The sequence below is a fragment of the Salmo salar genome, chromosome 12 (genome assembly GCF_965601325.2).
Source record: "Salmo salar chromosome 12, fSalSal1, whole genome shotgun sequence".
NCBI classification, from domain to species: Eukaryota; Metazoa; Chordata; class Actinopteri; order Salmoniformes; family Salmonidae; genus Salmo; species Salmo salar.
Genome location: NC_138302.1, coordinates 886,927 through 912,455, shown reverse-complemented (window position 1 = coordinate 912,455; position 25,529 = coordinate 886,927).

Sequence of the window (25,529 nt, the reverse complement as noted above, 5' to 3'; positions counted from 1 at the left end):
TAACCTAGCTGCCTCTATCTCTAGTAACCCAGTTGTTAGATGATAACCTAGTTGATGATAACCTAGCTGCCTCTATCTCTACTAACCCAGTTGTTAGATGATAACCTAACTGATGATAACCTAGCTGCCTCCTCTATCTCTACTAACCCAGTTGTTAGATGATAACCTAGCTGATGATAACCTAGCTGATGATAACCTAGCTGCCTCCTCTATCTCTACTAACCCAGTTGTTAGATGATAACCTAGCTGCCTCTATCTCTACTAACCCAGTTGTTAGATGATAACCTAGCTGATGATAACCTGGCTGATGATAACCTAGCTGCCTCTATCTCTACTAACCCAGTTGTTAGATGATAACCTAGCTGATGATAACCTGGCTGATGATAACCTAGCTGCCTCTATCTCTACTAACCCAGTTGTTAGATGATAACCTAGCTGATGATAACCTGGCTGATGATAACCTAGCTGATGATAACCTAGCGGCCTCCTCTATATCTACTAACCCAGTTGTTAGATGATAACCTAGCTGCCTCTATCTCTAGTAACCCAGTTGTTAGATGATAACCTAGCTGATGATAACCTAGCTGCCTCTATCTCTACTAACCCAGTTGTTAGATGATAACCTGGCTGATGATAACCTGGCTGATGATAACCTAGCTGCCTCCTCTATCTCTACTAACCCAGTTGTTAGATGATAACCTAGCTGCCTCTATCTCTACTAACCCAGTTGTTAGATGATAACCTAGCTGATGATAACCTAGCTGATGATAACCTGGCTGATGATAACCTAGCTGATGATTACCTAGCTGCCTCTATCTCTACTAACCCAGTTGTTAGATGATAACCTAGCTGATGGTAACCTAGCTGCCTCTATGTCTACTAACCCAGTTGTTAGATGATAACCTAGCTGATGATAACCTAGCTGCCTCCTCTATCTCTACTAACCCAGTTGTTAGATGATAACCTAGCTGCCTCTATCTCTACTAACCCAGTTGTTAGATGATAACCTAGCTGATGATAACCTGGCTGATGATAACCTAGCTGATGATAACCTAGCTGCCTCTATCTCTACTAACCCAGTTGTTAGATGATAACCTAGCTGCCTCTATCTCTACTAACCCAGTTGTTAGTTGATAATCTAGCTGATGATAACCTGGCTGATGATAACCTAGCTGCCTCTATCTCTACTAACCCAGCTGTTAGATGATAACCTAACTGATGATAACCTAGCTGCCTCCTCTATCTCTACTAACCCAGTTGTTAGATGATAACCTAGCTGATGATAACCTGGCTGATGATAACCTAGCTGCCTCTATCTCTACTAACCCAGTTGTTAGATGATAACCTAGCTGATGATAACCTGGCTGATGATAACCTAGCTGATGATAACCTAGCTGCCTCCTCTATATCTACTAACCCAGTTGTTATATGATAACCTAGCTGCCTCTATCTCTAGTAACCCAGTTGTTAGATGATAACCTAGCTGATGGTAACCTAGCTGCCGCTATGTCTACTAACCCAGTTGTTAGATGATAACCTAGCTGATGATAACCTAGATGCCTCCTCTATCTCTACTAACCCAGTTGTTAGATGATAACCTTGCTGCCTCTATCTCTACTAACCCAGTTGTTAGATGATAACCTAGCTGATGATAACCTGGCTGATGATAACCTAGCTGATGATAACCTAGCTGCCTCTATCTCTACTAACCCAGTTGTTAGATGATAACCTAGCTGCCTCTATCTCTACTGACCCAGCTGTTAGATGATAACCTAACTGATGATAACCTAGCTGCCTCCTCTATCTCTACTAACCCAGTTGTTAGATGATAACCTAGCTGATGATAACCTGGCTGATGATAACCTAGCTGCCTCTATCTCTACTAACCCAGTTGTTAGATGATAACCTAGCTGATGATAACCTGGCTGATGATAACCTAGCTGCCTCTATCTCTAGTAACCCAGTTGTTAGATGATAACCTAGTTGATGATAACCTAGCTGCCTCTATCTCTACTAACCCAGTTGTTAGATGATAACCTGGCTGATGATAACCTGGCTGATGATAACCTAGCTGATAATAACCTAGCTGATGATAACCTGGCTGATGATAACCTAGCTGATGATAACCTAGCTGATGATAACCTAGCTGCCTCTATCTCTACTAACCCAGTTGTTAGATGATAACCTAGCTGATGATAACCTGGCTGATGATAACCTAGCTGCCTCTATCTCTACTAACTCAGTTGTTAGATGATAACCTAACTGATGATAACCTAGCTGCCTCCTCTATCTCTACTAACCCAGTTGTTAGATGATAACCTAGCTGCCTCTATCTCTACTAGCCCAGTTGTTAGATGATAACCTAGCTGATGATAACCTAGCTGGTTATAACCTAGCTGCCTCCTCTATCTCTACTAACCCAGTTGTTAGATGATAACCTAGCTGATGATAACCTAGCTGCCTCCTCTATCTCTACTAACCCAGTTGTTAGATGATAACCTAGCTGCCTCCTCTATCTCTACTAACCCAGTTGTTAGATGATAACCTAGCTGATGATAACCTAGCTGCCTCCTCTATCTCTACTAACCCAGTTGTTAGATGATAACCTAGCTGCCTCCTCTATCTCTACTAACCCAGTTGTTAGATGATAACCTAGCTGATGATAACCTAGCTGCCTCTATCTCTACTAACCCAGTTGTTAGATGATAACCTAGCTGCCTCTATCTCTACTAACCCAGTTGTTAGATGATAACCTAGCTAATGATAACCTAGCTGTCTCCTCTATCTCTACAAACCCAGTTGTTAGATGATAACCTAGCTGATGATAACCTAGCTGCCTCTATTTCTACTAACCCAGTTGTTAGATGATAACCTAGCTGATGATAACCTAGCTGCCTACTCTATCTCTACTAACCCAGTTGTTAGATGATAACCTAGCTGATGATAACCTGGCTGATGATAACCTAGCTGATGATAACCTAGCTGCCTCTATCTCTACTAACCCAGTTGTTAGATGATAACCTAGCTGCCTCTATCTCTACTAACCCAGTTGTTAGATGATAACCTAGCTGATGATAACCTGGCTGATGATAACCTAGCTGATGATAACCTAGCTGCCTCTATCTCTACTAACCCAGTTGTTAGATGATAACCTAGCTGCCTCTATCTCTACTAACCCAGTTGTTAGATGATAATCTAGCTGATGATAACCTGGCTGATGATAACCTAGCTGCCTCTATCTCTACTAACCCAGCTGTTAGATGATAACCTAACTGATGATAACCTAGCTGCCTCCTCTATCTCTACTAACCCAGTTGTTAGATGATAACCTAGCTGATGATAACCTGGCTGATGATAACCTAGCTGCCTCTATCTCTACTAACCCAGTTGTTAGATGATAACCTAGCTGATGATAACCTGGCTGATGATAACCTAGCTGATGATAACCTAGCTGCCTCCTCTATATCTACTAACCCAGTTGTTATATGATAACCTAGCTGCCTCTATCTCTAGTAACCCAGTTGTTAGATGATAACCTAGCTGATGGTAACCTAGCTGCCGCTATGTCTACTAACCCAGTTGTTAGATGATAACCTAGCTGATGATAACCTAGCTGCCTCCTCTATCTCTACTAACCCAGTTGTTAGATGATAACCTAGCTGCATCTATCTCTACTAACCCAGTTGTTAGATGATAACCTAGCTGATGATAACCTGGCTGATGATAACCTAGCTGATGATAACCTAGCTGCCTCTATCTCTGCTAACCCAGTTGTTAGATGATAACCTAGCTGCCTCTATCTCTACTAACCCAGTTGTTAGATGATAATCTAGCTGATGATAACCTGGCTGATGATAACCTAGCTGCCTCTATCTCTACTAACCCAGCTGTTAGATGATAACCTAACTGATGATAACCTAGCTGCCTCCTCTATCTCTACTAACCCAGTTCTTAGATGATAACCTAGCTGATGATAACCTGGCTGATGATAACCTAGCTGCCTCTATCTCTACTAACCCAGTTGTTAGATGATAACCTAGCTTATGATAACCTGGCTGATGATAACCTAGCTGCCTCTATCTCTAGTAACCCAGTTGTTAGATGATAACCTAGTTGATGATAACCTAGCTGCCTCTATCTCTACTAACCCAGTTGTTAGATGATAACCTGACTGATGATAACCTGGCTGATGATAACCTAGCTGCCTCCTCTATCTCTACTAACCCAGTTGTTAGATGATAACCTAGCTGATGATAACCTGGCTGATGATAACCTAGCTGATGATTACCTAGCTGCCTCTATCTCTACTAACCCAGTTGTTAGATGATAACCTAGCTGATGGTAACCTAGCTGCCTCTATGTCTACTAACCCAGTTGTTAGATGATAACCTGGCTGATGATAACCTGGCTGATGATAACCTAGCTGCCTCCTCTATCTCTACTAACCCAGTTGTTAGATGATAACCTAGCTGCCTCTATCTCTACTAACCCAGTTGTTAGATGATAACCTAGCTGATGATAACCTGGCTGATGATAACCTAGCTGATGATAACCTAGCTGCCTCTATCTCTACTAACCCAGTTGTTAGATGATAACCTAGCTGCCTCTATCTCTACTAACCCAGTTGTTAGATGATAATCTAGCTGATGATAACCTGGCTGATGATAACCTAGCTGCCTCTATCTCTACTAACCCAGCTGTTAGATGATAACCTAACTGATGATAACCTAGCTGCCTCCTCTATCTCTACTAACCCAGTTGTTAGATGATAACCTAGCTGATGATAACCAGGCTGATGATAACCTAGCTGCCTCTATCTCTACTAACCCAGTTGTTAGATGAAAACCTAGCTGATGATAACCTGGCTGATGATAACCTAGCTGATGATAACCTAGCTGCCTCCTCTATATCTACTAACCCAGTTGTTATATGATAACCTAGCTGCCTCTATCTCTAGTAACCCAGTTGTTAGATGATAACCTAGCTGATGGTAACCTAGCTGCCGCTATGTCTACTAACCCAGTTGTTAGATGATAACCTAGCTGATGATAACCTAGCTGCCTCCTCTATCTCTACTAACCCAGTTGTTAGATGATAACCTTGCTGCCTCTATCTCTACTAACCCAGTTGTTAGATGATAACCTAGCTGATGATAACCTGGCTGATGATAACCTAGCTGATGATAACCTAGCTGCCTCTATCTCTACTAACCCAGTTGTTAGATGATAACCTAGCTGCCTCTATCTCTACTGACCCAGCTGTTAGATGATAACCTAACTGATGATAACCTAGCTGCCTCCTCTATCTCTACTAACCCAGTTGTTAGATGATAACCTAGCTGATGATAACCTGGCTGATGATAACCTAGCTGCCTCTATCTCTACTAACCCAGTTGTTAGATGATAACCTAGCTGATGATAACCTGGCTGATGATAACCTAGCTGCCTCTATCTCTAGTAACCCAGTTGTTAGATGATAACCTAGTTGATGATAACCTAGCTGCCTCTATCTCTACTAACCCAGTTGTTAGATGATAACCTGGCTGATGATAACCTGGCTGATGGTAACCTAGCTGCCTCTATGTCTACTAACCCAGTTGTTAGATGATAACCTAGCTGATGTTAACCTAGCTGCCTCCTCTATCTCTACTAACCCAGTTGTTAGATGATAACCTAGCTGCCTCTATCTCTACTAACCCAGTTGTTAGATGATAACCTAGCTGATGATAACATGGCTGATGATAACCTAGCTGATAATAACCTAGCTGATGATAACCTGGCTGATGATAACCTAGCTGATGATAACCTAGCTGATGATAACCTAGCTGCCTCTATCTCTACTAACCCAGTTGTTAGATGATAACCTAGCTGATGATAACCTGGCTGATGATAACCTAGCTGCCTCTATCTCTACTAACTCAGTTGTTAGATGATAACCTAACTGATGATAACCTAGCTGCCTCCTCTATCTCTACTAACCCAGTTGTTAGATGATAACCTAGCTGCCTCTATCTCTACTAGCCCAGTTGTTAGATGATAACCTAGCTGATGATAACCTAGCTGGTTATAACCTAGCTGCCTCCTCTATCTCTACTAACCCAGTTGTTAGATGATAACCTAGCTGATGATAACCTAGCTGCCTCCTCTATCTCTACTAACCCAGTTGTTAGATGATAACCTAGCTGCCTCCTCTATCTCTACTAACCCAGTTGTTAGATGATAACCTAGCTGATGATAACCTAGCTGCCTCCTCTATCTCTACTAACCCAGTTGTTAGATGATAACCTAGCTGATGATAACCTAGCTGCCTCTATCTCTACTAACCCAGTTGTTAGATGATAACCTAGCTGCCTCTATCTCTACTAACCCAGTTGTTAGATGATAACCTAGCTAATGATAACCTAGCTGTCTCCTCTATCTCTACAAACCCAGTTGTTAGATGATAACCTAGCTGATGATAACCTAGCTGCCTCTATTTCTACTAACCCAGTTGTTAGATGATAATCTAGCTGATGATAACCTAGCTGCCTACTCTATCTCTACTAACCCAGTTGTTAGATGATAACCTAGCTGATGATAACCTGGCTGATGATAACCTAGCTGATGATAACCTAGCTGCCTCTATCTCTACTAACCCAGTTGTTAGATGATAACCTAGCTGCCTCTATCTCTACTAACCCAGTTGTTAGATGATAACCTAGCTGATGATAACCTGGCTGATGATAACCTAGCTGATGATAACCTAGCTGCCTCTATCTCTACTAACCCAGTTGTTAGATGATAACCTAGCTGCCTCTATCTCTACTAACCCAGTTGTTAGATGATAATCTAGCTGATGATAACCTGGCTGATGATAACCTAGCTGCCTCTATCTCTACTAACCCAGCTGTTAGATGATAACCTAACTGATGGTAACCTAGCTGCCGCTATGTCTACTAACCCAGTTGTTAGATGATAACCTAGCTGATGATAACCTAGCTGCCTCCTCTATCTCTACTAACCCAGTTGTTAGATGATAACCTAGCTGCCTCTATCTCTACTAACCCAGTTGTTAGATGATAACCTAGCTGATGATAACCTGGCTGATGATAACCTAGCTGATGATAACCTAGCTGCCTCTATCTCTGCTAACCCAGTTGTTAGATGATAACCTAGCTGCCTCTATCTCTACTAACCCAGTTGTTAGATGATAATCTAGCTGATGATAACCTGGCTGATGATAACCTAGCTGCCTCTATCTCTACTAACCCAGCTGTTAGATGATAACCTAACTGATGATAACCTAGCTGCCTCCTCTATCTCTACTAACCCAGTTCTTAGATGATAACCTAGCTGATGATAACCTGGCTGATGATAACCTAGCTGCCTCTATCTCTACTAACCCAGTTGTTAGATGATAACCTAGCTTATGATAACCTGGCTGATGATAACCTAGCTGCCTCTATCTCTAGTAACCCAGTTGTTAGATGATAACCTAGTTGATGATAACCTAGCTGCCTCTATCTCTACTAACCCAGTTGTTAGATGATAACCTGACTGATGATAACCTGGCTGATGATAACCTAGCTGCCTCCTCTATCTCTACTAACCCAGTTGTTAGATGATAACCTAGCTGCCTCTATCTCTACTAACCCAGTTGTTAGATGATAACCTAGCTGATGATAACCTGGCTGATGATAACCTAGCTGATGATAACCTAGCTGCCTCTATCTCTACTAACCCAGTTGTTAGATGATAACCTAGCTGCCTCTATCTCTACTAACCCAGTTGTTAGATGATAATCTAGCTGATGATAACCTGGCTGATGATAACCTAGCTGCCTCTATCTCTACTAACCCAGTTGTTATATGATAACCTAGCTGCCTCTATCTCTAGTAACCCAGTTGTTAGATGATAACCTAGCTGATGGTAACCTAGCTGCCGCTATGTCTACTAACCCAGTTGTTAGATGATAACCTAGCTGATGATAACCTAGCTGCCTCCTCTATCTCTACTGACCCAGTTGTTAGATGATAACCTTGCTGCCTCTATCTCTACTAACCCAGTTGTTAGATGATAACCTAGCTGATGATAACCTGGCTGATGATAACCTAGCTGATGATAACCTAGCTGCCTCTATCTCTACTAACCCAGTTGTTAGATGATAACCTAGCTGCCTCTATCTCTACTGACCCAGCTGTTAGATGATAACCTAACTGATGATAACCTAGCTGCCTCCTCTATCTCTACTAACCCAGTTGTTAGATGATAACCTAGCTGATGATAACCTGGCTGATGATAACCTAGCTGCCTCTATCTCTACTAACCCAGTTGTTAGATGATAACCTAGCTGATGATAACCTGGCTGATGATAACCTAGCTGCCTCTATCTCTAGTAACCCAGTTGTTAGATGATAACCTAGTTGATGATAACCTAGCTGCCTCTATCTCTACTAACCCAGTTGTTAGATGATAACCTGGCTGATGATAACCTGGCTGATGGTAACCTAGCTGCCTCTATGTCTACTAACCCAGTTGTTAGATGATAACCTAGCTGATGTTAACCTAGCTGCCTCCTCTATCTCTACTAACCCAGTTGTTAGATGATAACCTAGCTGCCTCTATCTCTACTAACCCAGTTGTTAGATGATAACCTAGCTGATGATAACATGGCTGATGATAACCTAGCTGATAATAACCTAGCTGATGATAACCTGGCTGATGATAACCTAGCTGATGATAACCTAGCTGATGATAACCTAGCTGCCTCTATCTCTACTAACCCAGTTGTTAGATGATAACCTAGCTGATGATAACCTGGCTGATGATAACCTAGCTGCCTCTATCTCTACTAACTCAGTTGTTAGATGATAACCTAACTGATGATAACCTAGCTGCCTCCTCTATCTCTACTAACCCAGTTGTTAGATGATAACCTAGCTGCCTCTATCTCTACTAGCCCAGTTGTTAGATGATAACCTAGCTGATGATAACCTAGCTGGTTATAACCTAGCTGCCTCCTCTATCTCTACTAACCCAGTTGTTAGATGATAACCTAGCTGATGATAACCTAGCTGCCTCCTCTATCTCTACTAACCCAGTTGTTAGATGATAACCTAGCTGCCTCCTCTATCTCTACTAACCCAGTTGTTAGATGATAACCTAGCTGATGATAACCTAGCTGCCTCCTCTATCTCTACTAACCCAGTTGTTAGATGATAACCTAGCTGCCTCCTCTATCTCTACTAACCCAGTTGTTAGATGATAACCTAGCTGATGATAACCTAGCTGCCTCTATCTCTACTAACCCAGTTGTTAGATGATAACCTAGCTGCCTCTATCTCTACTAACCCAGTTGTTAGATGATAACCTAGCTAATGATAACCTAGCTGTCTCCTCTATCTCTACAAACCCAGTTGTTAGATGATAACCTAGCTGATGATAACCTAGCTGCCTCTATTTCTACTAACCCAGTTGTTAGATGATAATCTAGCTGATGATAACCTAGCTGCCTACTCTATCTCTACTAACCCAGTTGTTAGATGATAACCTAGCTGATGATAACCTGGCTGATGATAACCTAGCTGATGATAACCTAGCTGCCTCTATCTCTACTAACCCAGTTGTTAGATGATAACCTAGCTGCCTCTATCTCTACTAACCCAGTTGTTAGATGATAACCTAGCTGATGATAACCTGGCTGATGATAACCTAGCTGATGATAACCTAGCTGCCTCTATCTCTACTAACCCAGTTGTTAGATGATAACCTAGCTGCCTCTATCTCTACTAACCCAGTTGTTAGATGATAATCTAGCTGATGATAACCTGGCTGATGATAACCTAGCTGCCTCTATCTCTACTAACCCAGCTGTTAGATGATAACCTAACTGATGATAACCTAGCTGCCTCCTCTATCTCTACTAACCCAGTTGTTAGATGATAACCTAGCTGATGATAACCTGGCTGATGATAACCTAGCTGCCTCTATCTCTACTAACCCAGTTGTTAGATGATAACCTAGCTGATGATAACCTGGCTGATGATAACCTAGCTGATGATAACCTAGCTGCCTCCTCTATATCTACTAACCCAGTTGTTATATGATAACCTAGCTGCCTCTATCTCTAGTAACCCAGTTGTTAGATGATAACCTAGCTGATGATAACCTGGCTGATGATAACCTAGCTGATGATAACCTAGCTGCCTCTATCTCTGCTAACCCAGTTGTTAGATGATAACCTAGCTGCCTCTATCTCTACTAACCCAGTTGTTAGATGATAATCTAGCTGATGATAACCTGGCTGATGATAACCTAGCTGCCTCTATCTCTACTAACCCAGCTGTTAGATGATAACCTAACTGATGATAACCTAGCTGCCTCCTCTATCTCTACTAACCCAGTTCTTAGATGATAACCTAGCTGATGATAACCTGGCTGATGATAACCTAGCTGCCTCTATCTCTACTAACCCAGTTGTTAGATGATAACCTAGCTTATGATAACCTGGCTGATGATAACCTAGCTGCCTCTATCTCTAGTAACCCAGTTGTTAGATGATAACCTAGTTGATGATAACCTAGCTGCCTCTATCTCTACTAACCCAGTTGTTAGATGATAACCTGGCTGATGATAACCTGGCTGATGATAACCTAGCTGCCTCCTCTATCTCTACTAACCCAGTTGTTAGATGATAACCTAGCTGATGATAACCTGGCTGATGATAACCTAGCTGATGATTACCTAGCTGCCTCTATCTCTACTAACCCAGTTGTTAGATGATAACCTAGCTGATGGTAACCTAGCTGCCTCTATGTCTACTAACCCAGTTGTTAGATGATAACCTGGCTGATGATAACCTGGCTGATGATAACCTAGCTGCCTCCTCTATCTCTACTAACCCAGTTGTTAGATGATAACCTAGCTGCCTCTATCTCTACTAACCCAGCTGTTAGATGATAACCTAGCTGATGATAACCTGGCTGATGATAACCTAGCTGATGATAACCTAGCTGCCTCTATCTCTACTAACCCAGTTGTTAGATGATAACCTAGCTGCCTCTATCTCTACTAACCCAGTTGTTAGATGATAATCTAGCTGATGATAACCTGGCTGATGATAACCTAGCTGCCTCTATCTCTACTAACCCAGCTGTTAGATGATAACCTAACTGATGATAACCTAGCTGCCTCCTCTATCTCTACTAACCCAGTTGTTAGATGATAACCTAGCTGATGATAACCAGGCTGATGATAACCTAGCTGCCTCTATCTCTACTAACCCAGTTGTTAGATGATAACCTAGCTGATGATAACCTGGCTGATGATAACCTAGCTGATGATAACCTAGCTGCCTCCTCTATATCTACTAACCCAGTTGTTATATGATAACCTAGCTGCCTCTATCTCTAGTAACCCAGTTGTTAGATGATAACCTAGCTGATGGTAACCTAGCTGCCGCTATGTCTACTAACCCAGTTGTTAGATGATAACCTAGCTGATGATAACCTAGCTGCCTCCTCTATCTCTACTAACCCAGTTGTTAGATGATAACCTTGCTGCCTCTATCTCTACTAACCCAGTTGTTAGATGATAACCTAGCTGATGATAACCTGGCTGATGATAACCTAGCTGATGATAACCTAGCTGCCTCTATCTCTACTAACCCAGTTGTTAGATGATAACCTAGCTGCCTCTATCTCTACTGACCCAGCTGTTAGATGATAACCTAACTGATGATAACCTAGCTGCCTCCTCTATCTCTACTAACCCAGTTGTTAGATGATAACCTAGCTGATGATAACCTGGCTGATGATAACCTAGCTGCCTCTATCTCTACTAACCCAGTTGTTAGATGATAACCTAGCTGATGATAACCTGGCTGATGATAACCTAGCTGCCTCTATCTCTAGTAACCCAGTTGTTAGATGATAACCTAGTTGATGATAACCTAGCTGCCTCTATCTCTACTAACCCAGTTGTTAGATGATAACCTGGCTGATGATAACCTGGCTGATGGTAACCTAGCTGCCTCTATGTCTACTAACCCAGTTGTTAGATGATAACCTAGCTGATGTTAACCTAGCTGCCTCCTCTATCTCTACTAACCCAGTTGTTAGATGATAACCTAGCTGCCTCTATCTCTACTAACCCAGTTGTTAGATGATAACCTAGCTGATGATAACATGGCTGATGATAACCTAGCTGATAATAACCTAGCTGATGATAACCTGGCTGATGATAACCTAGCTGATGATAACCTAGCTGATGATAACCTAGCTGCCTCTATCTCTACTAACCCAGTTGTTAGATGATAACCTAGCTGATGATAACCTGGCTGATGATAACCTAGCTGCCTCTATCTCTACTAACTCAGTTGTTAGATGATAACCTAACTGATGATAACCTAGCTGCCTCCTCTATCTCTACTAACCCAGTTGTTAGATGATAACCTAGCTGCCTCTATCTCTACTAGCCCAGTTGTTAGATGATAACCTAGCTGATGATAACCTAGCTGGTTATAACCTAGCTGCCTCCTCTATCTCTACTAACCCAGTTGTTAGATGATAACCTAGCTGATGATAACCTAGCTGCCTCCTCTATCTCTACTAACCCAGTTGTTAGATGATAACCTAGCTGCCTCCTCTATCTCTACTAACCCAGTTGTTAGATGATAACCTAGCTGATGATAACCTAGCTGCCTCCTCTATCTCTACTAACCCAGTTGTTAGATGATAACCTAGCTGCCTCCTCTATCTCTACTAACCCAGTTGTTAGATGATAACCTAGCTGATGATAACCTAGCTGCCTCTATCTCTACTAACCCAGTTGTTAGATGATAACCTAGCTGCCTCTATCTCTACTAACCCAGTTGTTAGATGATAACCTAGCTAATGATAACCTAGCTGTCTCCTCTATCTCTACAAACCCAGTTGTTAGATGATAACCTAGCTGATGATAACCTAGCTGCCTCTATGTCTACTAACCCAGTTGTTAGATGATAACCTAGCTGATGATAACCTAGCTGCCTACTCTATCTCTACTAACCCAGTTGTTAGATGATAACCTAGCTTCCTCTATCTCTACTAACCCAGTTGTTAGATGATAACCTAGCTGATGATAACCTGGCTGATGATAACCTAACTGATGATAACCTAGCTGCCTCCTCTATCTCTACTAACCCAGTTCTTAGATGATAACCTAGCTGATGATAACCTGGCTGATGATAACCTAGCTGCCTCTATCTCTACTAACCCAGTTGTTAGATGATAACCTAGCTGATGATAACCTGGCTGATGATAACCTAGCTGCCTCTATCTCTAGTAACCCAGTTGTTAGATGATAACCTAGTTGATGATAACCTAGCTGCCTCTATCTCTACTAACCCAGTTGTTAGATGATAACCTGGCTGATGATAACCTGGCTGATGATAACCTAGCTGCCTCCTTTATCTCTACTAACCCAGTTGTTAGATGATAACCTAGCTGATGATAACCTGGCTGATGATAACCTAGCTGATGATTACCTAGCTGCCTCTATCTCTACTAACCCAGTTGTTAGATGATAACCTAGCTGATGGTAACCTAGCTGCCTCTATGTCTACTAACCCAGTTGTTAGATGATAACCTGGCTGATGATAACCTGGCTGATGATAACCTAGCTGCCTCCTCTATCTCTACTAACCCAGTTGTTAGATGATAACCTAGCTGCCTCTATCTCTACTAACCCAGTTGTTAGATGATAACCTAGCTGATGATAACCTGGCTGATGATAACCTAGCTGATGATAACCTAGCTGCCTCTATCTCTACTAACCCAGTTGTTAGATGATAACCTAGCTGCCTCTATCTCTACTAACCCAGTTGTTAGATGATAATCTAGCTGATGATAACCTGGCTGATGATAACCTAGCTGCCTCTATCTCTACTAACCCAGCTGTTAGATGATAACCTAACTGATGATAACCTAGCTGCCTCCTCTATCTCTACTAACCCAGTTGTTAGATGATAACCTAGCTGATGATAACCAGGCTGATGATAACCTAGCTGCCTCTATCTCTACTAACCCAGTTGTTAGATGATAACCTAGCTGATGATAACCTGGCTGATGATAACCTAGCTGATGATAACCTAGCTGCCTCCTCTATATCTACTAACCCAGTTGTTATATGATAACCTAGCTGCCTCTATCTCTAGTAACCCAGTTGTTAGATGATAACCTAGCTGATGGTAACCTAGCTGCCGCTATGTCTACTAACCCAGTTGTTAGATGATAACCTAGCTGATGATAACCTAGCTGCCTCCTCTATCTCTACTAACCCAGTTGTTAGATGATAACCTTGCTGCCTCTATCTCTACTAACCCAGTTGTTAGATGATAACCTAGCTGATGATAACCTGGCTGATGATAACCTAGCTGATGATAACCTAGCTGCCTCTATCTCTACTAACCCAGTTGTTAGATGATAACCTAGCTGCCTCTATCTCTACTAACCCAGCTGTTAGATGATAACCTAACTGATGATAACCTAGCTGCCTCCTCTATCTCTACTAACCCAGTTGTTAGATGATAACCTAGCTGATGATAACCTGGCTTATGATAACCTAGCTGCCTCTATCTCTACTAACCCAGTTGTTAGATGATAACCTAGCTGATGATAACCTGGCTGATGATAACCTAGCTGCCTCTATCTCTAGTAACCCAGTTGTTAGATGATAACCTAGTTGATGATAACCTAGCTGCCTCTATCTCTACTAACCCAGTTGTTAGATGATAACCTGGCTGATGATAACCTGGCTGATGGTAACCTAGCTGCCTCTATGTCTACTAACCCAGTTGTTAGATGATAACCTAGCTGATGTTAACCTAGCTGCCTCCTCTATCTCTACTATCCCAGTTGTTAGATGATAACCTAGCTGCCTCTATCTCTACTAACCCAGTTGTTAGATGATAACCTAGCTGATGATAACATGGCTGATGATAACCTAGCTGATAATAACCTAGCTGATGATAACCTGGCTGATGATAACCTAGCTGATTATAACCTAGCTGATGATAACCTAGCTGCCTCTATCTCTACTAACCCAGTTGTTAGATGATAACCTAGCTGATGATAACCTTGCTGATGATAACCTAGCTGCCTCTATCTCTACTAACTCAGTTGTTAGATGATAACCTAACTGATGATAACCTAGCTGCCTCCTCTATCTCTACTAACCCAGTTGTTAGATGATAACCTAGCTGCCTCTATCTCTACTAGCCCAGTTGTTAGATGATAACCTAGCTGATGATAACCTAGCTGGTTATAACCTAGCTGCCTCCTCTATCTCTACTAACCCAGTTGTTAGATGATAACCTAGCTGATGATAACCTAGCTGCCTCCTCTATCTCTACTAACCCAGTTGTTAGATGATAACCTAGCTGCCTCCTCTATCTCTACTAACCCAGTTGTTAGATGATAACCTAGCTGATGATAACCTAGCTGCCTCCTCTATCTCTACTAACCCAGTTGTTAGATGATAACCTAGCTGCCTCCTCTATCTCTACTAACCCAGTTGTTAGATGATAACCTAGCTGATGATAACCTAGCTGCCTCTATCTCTACTAACCCAGTTGTTAGATGATAACCTAGCTGCCTCTATCTCTACTAACCCAGTTGTTAGATGATAACCTAGCTAATGATAACCTAGCTGTCTCCTCTATCTCTACTAACCCAGTTGTTAGATGATAACCTAGCTGATGATAACCTAGCTGCCTCTATGTCTACTAACCCAGTTGTTAGATGATAACCTAGCTGATGATAACCTAGCTGCCTACTCTATCTCTACTAACCCAGTTGTTAGATGATAACCTAGCTTCCTCTATCTCTACTAACCCAGTTGTTAGATGATAACCTAGCTGATGATAACCTGGCTGATGATAACCTAGCTGATGATAACCTAGCTGCCTCTATCTCTGCTAACCCAGTTGTTAGATGATAACCTAGCTGCCTCTATCTCTACTAACCCAGTTGTTAGATGATAATCTAGCTGATGATAACCTGGCTGATGATAACCTAGCTGCCTCTATCTCTACTAACCCAGCTGTTAGATGATAACCTAACTGATGATAACCTAGCTGCCTCCTCTATCTCTACTAACCCAGTTCTTAGATGATAACCTAGCTGATGATAACCTGGCTGATGATAACCTAGCTGCCTCTATCTCTACTAACCCAGTTGTTAGATGATAACCTAGCTTATGATAACCTGGCTGATGATAACCTAGCTGCCTCTATCTCTAGTAACCCAGTTGTTAGATGATAACCTAGTTGATGATAACCTAGCTGCCTCTATCTCTACTAACCCAGTTGTTAGATGATAACCTGGCTGATGATAACCTGGCTGATGATAACCTAGCTGCCTCCTCTATCTCTACTAACCCAGTTGTTAGATGATAACCTAGCTGATGATAACCTGGCTGATGATAACCTAGCTGATGATTACCTAGCTGCCTCTATCTCTACTAACCCAGTTGTTAGATGATAACCTAGCTGATGGTAACCTAGCTGCCTCTATGTCTACTAACCCAGTTGTTAGATGATAACCTGGCTGATGATAACCTGGCTGATGATAACCTAGCTGCCTCCTCTATCTCTACTAACCCAGTTGTTAGATGATAACCTAGCTGCCTCTATCTCTACTAACCCAGTTGTTAGATGATAACCTAGCTGATGATAACCTGGCTGATGATAACCTAGCTGATGATAACCTAGCTGCCTCTATCTCTACTAACCCAGTTGTTAGATGATAACCTAGCTGCCTCTATCTCTACTAGCCCAGTTGTTAGATGATAACCTAGCTGATGATAACCTAGCTGGTTATAACCTAGCTGCCTCCTCTATCTCTACTAACCCAGTTGTTAGATGATAACCTAGCTGATGATAACCTAGCTGCCTCCTCTATCTCTACTAACCCAGTTGTTAGATGATAACCTAGCTGCCTCCTCTATCTCTACTAACCCAGTTGTTAGATGATAACCTAGCTGATGATAACCTAGCTGCCTCCTCTATCTCTACTAACCCAGTTGTTAGATGATAACCTAGCTGCCTCCTCTATCTCTACTAACCCAGTTGTTAGATGATAACCTAGCTGATGATAACCTAGCTGCCTCTATCTCTACTAACCCAGTTGTTAGATGATAACCTAGCTGCCTCTATCTCTACTAACCCAGTTGTTAGATGATAACCTAGCTAATGATAACCTAGCTGTCTCCTCTATCTCTACTAACCCAGTTGTTAGATGATAACCTAGCTGATGATAACCTAGCTGCCTCTATGTCTACTAACCCAGTTGTTAGATGATAACCTAGCTGATGATAACCTAGCTGCCTACTCTATCTCTACTAACCCAGTTGTTAGATGATAACCTAGCTTCCTCTATCTCTACTAACCCAGTTGTTAGATGATAACCTAGCTGATGATAACCTGGCTGATGATAACCTAGCTGATGATAACCTAGCTGCCTCTATCTCTGCTAACCCAGTTGTTAGATGATAACCTAGCTGCCTCTATCTCTACTAACCCAGTTGTTAGATGATAATCTAGCTGATGATAACCTGGCTGATGATAACCTAGCTGCCTCTATCTCTACTAACCCAGCTGTTAGATGATAACCTAACTGATGATAACCTAGCTGCCTCCTCTATCTCTACTAACCCAGTTCTTAGATGATAACCTAGCTGATGATAACCTGGCTGATGATAACCTAGCTGCCTCTATCTCTACTAACCCAGTTGTTAGATGATAACCTAGCTTATGATAACCTGGCTGATGATAACCTAGCTGCCTCTATCTCTAGTAACCCAGTTGTTAGATGATAACCTAGTTGATGATAACCTAGCTGCCTCTATCTCTACTAACCCAGTTGTTAGATGATAACCTGGCTGATGATAACCTGGCTGATGATAACCTAGCTGCCTCCTCTATCTCTACTAACCCAGTTGTTAGATGATAACCTAGCTGATGATAACCTGGCTGATGATAACCTAGCTGATGATTACCTAGCTGCCTCTATCTCTACTAACCCAGTTGTTAGATGATAACCTAGCTGATGGTAACCTAGCTGCCTCTATGTCTACTAACCCAGTTGTTAGATGATAACCTGGCTGATGATAACCTGGCTGATGATAACCTAGCTGCCTCCTCTATCTCTACTAACCCAGTTGTTAGATGATAACCTAGCTGCCTCTATCTCTACTAACCCAGTTGTTAGATGATAACCTAGCTGATGATAACCTGGCTGATGATAACCTAGCTGATGATAACCTAGCTGCCTCTATCTCTACTAACCCAGTTGTTAGATGATAACCTAGCTGCCTCTATCTCTACTAACCCAGTTGTTAGATGATAATCTAGCTGATGATAACCTGGCTGATGATAACCTAGCTGCCTCTATCTCTACTAACCCAGCTGTTAGATGATAACCTAACTGATGATAACCTAGCTGCCTCCTCTATCTCTACTAACCCAGTTGTTAGATGATAACCTAGCTGATGATAACCAGGCTGATGATAACCTAGCTGCCTCTATCTCTACTAACCCAGTTGTTAGATGATAACCTAGCTGATGATAACCTGGCTGATGATAACCTAGCTGATGATAACCTAGCTGCCTCCTCTATATCTACTAACCCAGTTGTTATATGATAACCTAGCTGCCTCTATCTCTAGTAACCCAGTTGTTAGATGATAACCTAGCTGATGGTAACCTAGCTGCCGCTATGTCTACTAACCCAGTTGTTAGATGATAACCTAGCTGATGATAACCTAGCTGCCTCCTCTATCTCTACTAACCCAGTTGTTAGATGATAACCTTGCTGCCTCTATCTCTACTAACCCAGTTGTTAGATGATAACCTAGCTGATGATAACCTGGCTGATGATAACCTAGCTGATGATAACCTAGCTGCCTCTATCTCTACTAACCCAGTTGTTAGATGATAACCTAGCTGCCTCTATCTCTACTGACCCAGCTGTTAGATGATAACCTAACTGATGATAACCTAGCTGCCTCCTCTATCTCTACTAACCCAGTTGTTAGATGATAACCTAGCTGATGATAACCTGGCTGATGATAACCTAGCTGCCTCTATCTCTACTAACCCAGTTGTTAGATGATAACCTAGCTGATGATAACCTGGCTGATGATAACCTAGCTGCCTCTATCTCTAGTAACCCAGTTGTTTGATGATAACCTAGTTGATGATAACCTAGCTGCCTCTATCTCTACTAACCCAGTTGTTAGATGATAACCTGGCTGATGATAACCTGGCTGATGGTAACCTAGCTGCCTCTATGTCTACTAACCCAGTTGTTAGATGATAACCTAGCTGATGTTAACCTAGCTGCCTCCTCTATCTCTACTAACCCAGTTGTTAGATGATAACCTAGCTGCCTCTATCTCTACTAACCCAGTTGTTAGATGATAACCTAGCTGATGATAACATGGCTGATGATAACCTAGCTGATAATAACCTAGCTGATGATAACCTGGCTGATGATAACCTAGCTGATGATAACCTAGCTGATGATAACCTAGCTGCCTCTATCTCTACTAACCCAGTTGTTAGATGATAACCTAGCTGATGATAACCTGGCTGATGATAACCTAGCTGCCTCTATCTCTACTAACTCAGTTGTTAGATGATAACCTAACTGATGATAACCTAGCTGCCTCCTCTATCTCTACTAACCCAGTTGTTAGATGATAACCTAGCTGCCTCTATCTCTACTAGCCCAGTTGTTAGATGATAACCTAGCTGATGATAACCTAGCTGGTTATAACCTAGCTGCCTCCTCTATCTCTACTAACCCAGTTGTTAGATGATAACCTAGCTGATGATAACCTAGCTGCCTCCTCTATCTCTACTAACCCAGTTGTTAGATGATAACCTAGCTGCCTCCTCTATCTCTACTAACCCAGTTGTTAGATGATAACCTAGCTGATGATAACCTAGCTGCCTCCTCTATCTCTACTAACCCAGTTGTTAGATGATAACCTAGCTGCCTCCTCTATCTCTACTAACCCAGTTGTTAGATGATAACCTAGCTGATGATAACCTAGCTGCCTCTATCTCTACTAACCCAGTTGTTAGATGATAACCTAGCTGCCTCTATCTCTACTAACCCAGTTGTTAGATGATAACCTAGCTAATGATAACCTAGCTGTCTCCTCTATCTCTACAAACCCAGTTGTTAGATGATAACCTAGCTGATGATAACCTAGCTGCCTCTATGTCTACTAACCCAGTTGTTAGATGATAACCTAGCTGATGATAACCTAGCTGCCTACTCTATCTCTACTAACCCAGTTGTTAGATGATAACCTAGCTTCCTCTATCTCTACTAACCCAGTTGTTAGATGATAACCTAGCTGATGATAACCTGGCTGATGATAACCTAACTGATGATAACCTAGCTGCCTCCTCTATCTCTACTAACCCAGTTCTTAGATGATAACCTAGCTGATGATAACCTGGCTGATGATAACCTAGCTGCCTCTATCTCTACTAACCCAGTTGTTAGATGATAACCTAGCTGATGATAACCTGGCTGATGATAACCTAGCTGCCTCTATCTCTAGTAACCCAGTTGTTAGATGATAACCTAGTTGATGATAACCTAGCTGCCTCTATCTCTACTAACCCAGTTGTTAGATGATAACCTGGCTGATGATAACCTGGCTGATGATAACCTAGCTGCCTCCTCTATCTCTACTAACCCAGTTGTTAGATGATAACCTAGCTGATGATAACCTGGCTGATGATAACCTAGCTGATGATTACCTAGCTGCCTCTATCTCTACTAACCCAGTTGTTAGATGATAACCTAGCTGATGGTAACCTAGCTGCCTCTATGTCTACTAACCCAGTTGTTAGATGATAACCTGGCTGATGATAACCTGGCTGATGATAACCTAGCTGCCTCCTCTATCTCTACTAACCCAGTTGTTAGATGATAACCTAGCTGCCTCTATCTCTACTAACCCAGTTGTTAGATGATAACCTAGCTGATGATAACCTGGCTGATGATAACCTAGCTGATGATAACCTAGCTGCCTCTATCTCTACTAACCCAGTTGTTAGATGATAACCTAGCTGCCTCTATCTCTACTAACCCAGTTGTTAGATGATAATCTAGCTGATGATAACCTGGCTGATGATAACCTAGCTGCCTCTATCTCTACTAACCCAGCTGTTAGATGATAACCTAACTGATGATAACCTAGCTGCCTCCTCTATCTCTACTAACCCAGTTGTTAGATGATAACCTAGCTGATGATAACCAGGCTGATGATAACCTAGCTGCCTCTATCTCTACTAACCCAGTTGTTAGATGATAACCTAGCTGATGATAACCTGGCTGATGATAACCTAGCTGATGATAACCTAGCTGCCTCCTCTATATCTACTAACCCAGTTGTTATATGATAACCTAGCTGCCTCTATCTCTAGTAACCCAGTTGTTAGATGATAACCTAGCTGATGGTAACCTAGCTGCCGCTATGTCTACTAACCCAGTTGTTAGATGATAACCTAGCTGATGATAACCTAGCTGCCTCCTCTATCTCTACTAACCCAGTTGTTAGATGATAACCTTGCTGCCTCTATCTCTACTAACCCAGTTGTTAGATGATAACCTAGCTGATGATAACCTGGCTGATGATAACCTAGCTGATGATAACCTAGCTGCCTCTATCTCTACTAACCCAGTTGTTAGATGATAACCTAGCTGCCTCTATCTCTACTAACCCAGCTGTTAGATGATAACCTAACTGATGATAACCTAGCTGCCTCCTCTATCTCTACTAACCCAGTTGTTAGATGATAACCTAGCTGATGATAACCTGGCTTATGATAACCTAGCTGCCTCTATCTCTACTAACCCAGTTGTTAGATGATAACCTAGCTGATGATAACCTGGCTGATGATAACCTAGCTGCCTCTATCTCTAGTAACCCAGTTGTTAGATGATAACCTAGTTGATGATAACCTAGCTGCCTCTATCTCTACTAACCCAGTTGTTAGATGATAACCTGGCTGATGATAACCTGGCTGATGGTAACCTAGCTGCCTCTATGTCTACTAACCCAGTTGTTAGATGATAACCTAGCTGATGTTAACCTAGCTGCCTCCTCTATCTCTACTATCCCAGTTGTTAGATGATAACCTAGCTGCCTCTATCTCTACTAACCCAGTTGTTAGATGATAACCTAGCTGATGATAACATGGCTGATGATAACCTAGCTGATAATAACCTAGCTGATGATAACCTGGCTGATGATAACCTAGCTGATTATAACCTAGCTGATGATAACCTAGCTGCCTCTATCTCTACTAACCCAGTTGTTAGATGATAACCTAGCTGATGATAACCTTGCTGATGATAACCTAGCTGCCTCTATCTCTACTAACTCAGTTGTTAGATGATAACCTAACTGATGATAACCTAGCTGCCTCCTCTATCTCTACTAACCCAGTTGTTAGATGATAACCTAGCTGCCTCTATCTCTACTAGCCCAGTTGTTAGATGATAACCTAGCTGATGATAACCTAGCTGGTTATAACCTAGCTGCCTCCTCTATCTCTACTAACCCAGTTGTTAGATGATAACCTAGCTGATGATAACCTAGCTGCCTCCTCTATCTCTACTAACCCAGTTGTTAGATGATAACCTAGCTGCCTCCTCTATCTCTACTAACCCAGTTGTTAGATGATAACCTAGCTGATGATAACCTAGCTGCCTCCTCTATCTCTACTAACCCAGTTGTTAGATGATAACCTAGCTGCCTCCTCTATCTCTACTAACCCAGTTGTTAGATGATAACCTAGCTGATGATAACCTAGCTGCCTCTATCTCTACTAACCCAGTTGTTAGATGATAACCTAGCTGCCTCTATCTCTACTAACCCAGTTGTTAGATGATAACCTAGCTAATGATAACCTAGCTGTCTCCTCTATCTCTACTAACCCAGTTGTTAGATGATAACCTAGCTGATGATAACCTAGCTGCCTCTATGTCTACTAACCCAGTTGTTAGATGATAACCTAGCTGATGATAACCTAGCTGCCTACTCTATCTCTACTAACCCAGTTGTTAGATGATAACCTAGCTTCCTCTATCTCTACTAACCCAGTTGTTAGATGATAACCTAGCTGATGATAACCTGGCTGATGATAACCTAGCTGATGATAACCTAGCTGCCTCTATCTCTACTAACCCAGTTGTTAGATGATAACCTAGCTGCCTCTATCTCTACTAACCCAGTTGTTAGATGATAACCTAGCTGATGATAACCTGGCTGATGATAACCTAGCTGATGATAACCTAGCTGCCTCTATCTCTACTAACCCAGTTGTTAGATGATAACCTAGCTGCCTCTATCTCTACTAACCCAGCTGTTAGATGATAACCTAACTGATGATAACCTAGCTGCCTCCTCTATCTCTACTAACCCAGTTGTTAGATGATAACCTAGCTGATGATAACCAGGCTGATGATAACCTAGCTGCCTCTATCTCTACTAACCCAGTTGTTAGATGATAACCTAGCTGATGATAACCTGGCTGATGATAACCTAGCTGATGATAACCTAGCTGCCTCCTCTATATCTACTAACCCAGTTGTTATATGATAACCTAGCTGCCTCTATCTCTAGTAACCCAGTTGTTAGATGATAACCTAGCTGATGGTAACCTAGCTGCCGCTATGTCTACTAACCCAGTTGTTAGATGATAACCTAGCTGATGATAACCTAGCTGCCTCCTCTATCTCTACTAACCCGGTTGTTAGATGATAACCTTGCTGCCTCTATCTCTACTAACCCAGTTGTTAGATGATAACCTAGCTGATGATAACCTGGCTGATGATAACCTAGCTGATGATAACCTAGCTGCCTCTATCTCTACTAACCCAGTTGTTAGATGATAACCTAGCTGCCTCTATCTCTACTAACCCAGCTGTTAGATGATAACCTAACTGATGATAACCTAGCTGCCTCCTCTATCTCTACTAACCCAGTTGTTAGATGATAACCTAGCTGATGATAACCTGGCTTATGATAACCTAGCTGCCTCTATCTCTACTAACCCAGTTGTTAGATGATAACCTAGCTGATGATAACCTGGCTGATGATAACCTAGCTGCCTCTATCTCTAGTAACCCAGTTGTTAGATGATAACCTAGTTGATGATAACCTAGCTGCCTCTATCTCTACTAACCCAGTTGTTAGATGATAACCTGGCTGATGATAACCTGGCTGATGGTAACCTAGCTGCCTCTATGTCTACTAACCCAGTTGTTAGATGATAACCTAGCTGATGTTAACCTAGCTGCCTCCTCTATCTCTACTATCCCAGTTGTTAGATGATAACCTAGCTGCCTCTATCTCTACTAACCCAGTTGTTAGATGATAACCTAGCTGATGATAACATGGCTGATGATAACCTAGCTGATAATAACCTAGCTGATGATAACCTGGCTGATGATAACCTAGCTGATTATAACCTAGCTGATGATAACCTAGCTGCCTCTATCTCTACTAACCCAGTTGTTAGATGATAACCTAGCTGATGATAACCTTGCTGATGATAACCTAGCTGCCTCTATCTCTACTAACTCAGTTGTTAGATGATAACCTAACTGATGATAACCTAGCTGCCTCCTCTATCTCTACTAACCCAGTTGTTAGATGATAACCTAGCTGCCTCTATCTCTACTAACCCAGTTGTTAGATGATAACCTAGCTGATGATAACCTAGCTGCCTCCTCTATCTCTACTAACCCAGTTGTTAGATGATAACCTAGCTGCCTCCTCTATCTCTACTAACCCAGTTGTTAGATGATAACCTAGCTGATGATAACCTAGCTGCCTCTATCTCTACTAACCCAGTTGTTAGATGATAACCTAGCTGCCTCTATCTCTACTAACCCAGTTGTTAGATGATAACCTAGCTAATGATAACCTAGCTGTCTCCTCTATCTCTACTAACCCAGTTGTTAGATGATAACCTAGCTGATGATAACCTAGCTGCCTCTATGTCTACTAACCCAGTTGTTAGATGATAACCTAGCTGATGATAACCTAGCTGCCTACTCTATCTCTACTAACCCAGTTGTTAGATGATAACCTAGCTTCCTCTATCTCTACTAACCCAGTTGTTAGATGATAACCTAGCTGATGATAACCTGGCTGATGATAACCTAGCTGATGATAACCTAGCTGCCTCTATCTCTACTAACCCAGTTGTTAGATGATAACCTAGCTGCCTCTATCTCTACTAACCCAGTTGTTAGATGATAACCTAGCTGATGATAACCTGGCTGATGATAACCTAGCTGATGATAACCTAGCTGCCTCTATCTCTACTAACCCAGTTGTTAGATGATAACCTAGCTGCCTCTATCTCTACTAACCCAGCTGTTAGATGATAACCTAACTGATGATAACCTAGCTGCCTCCTCTATCTCTACTAACCCAGTTGTTAGATGATAACCTAGCTGATGATAACCAGGCTGA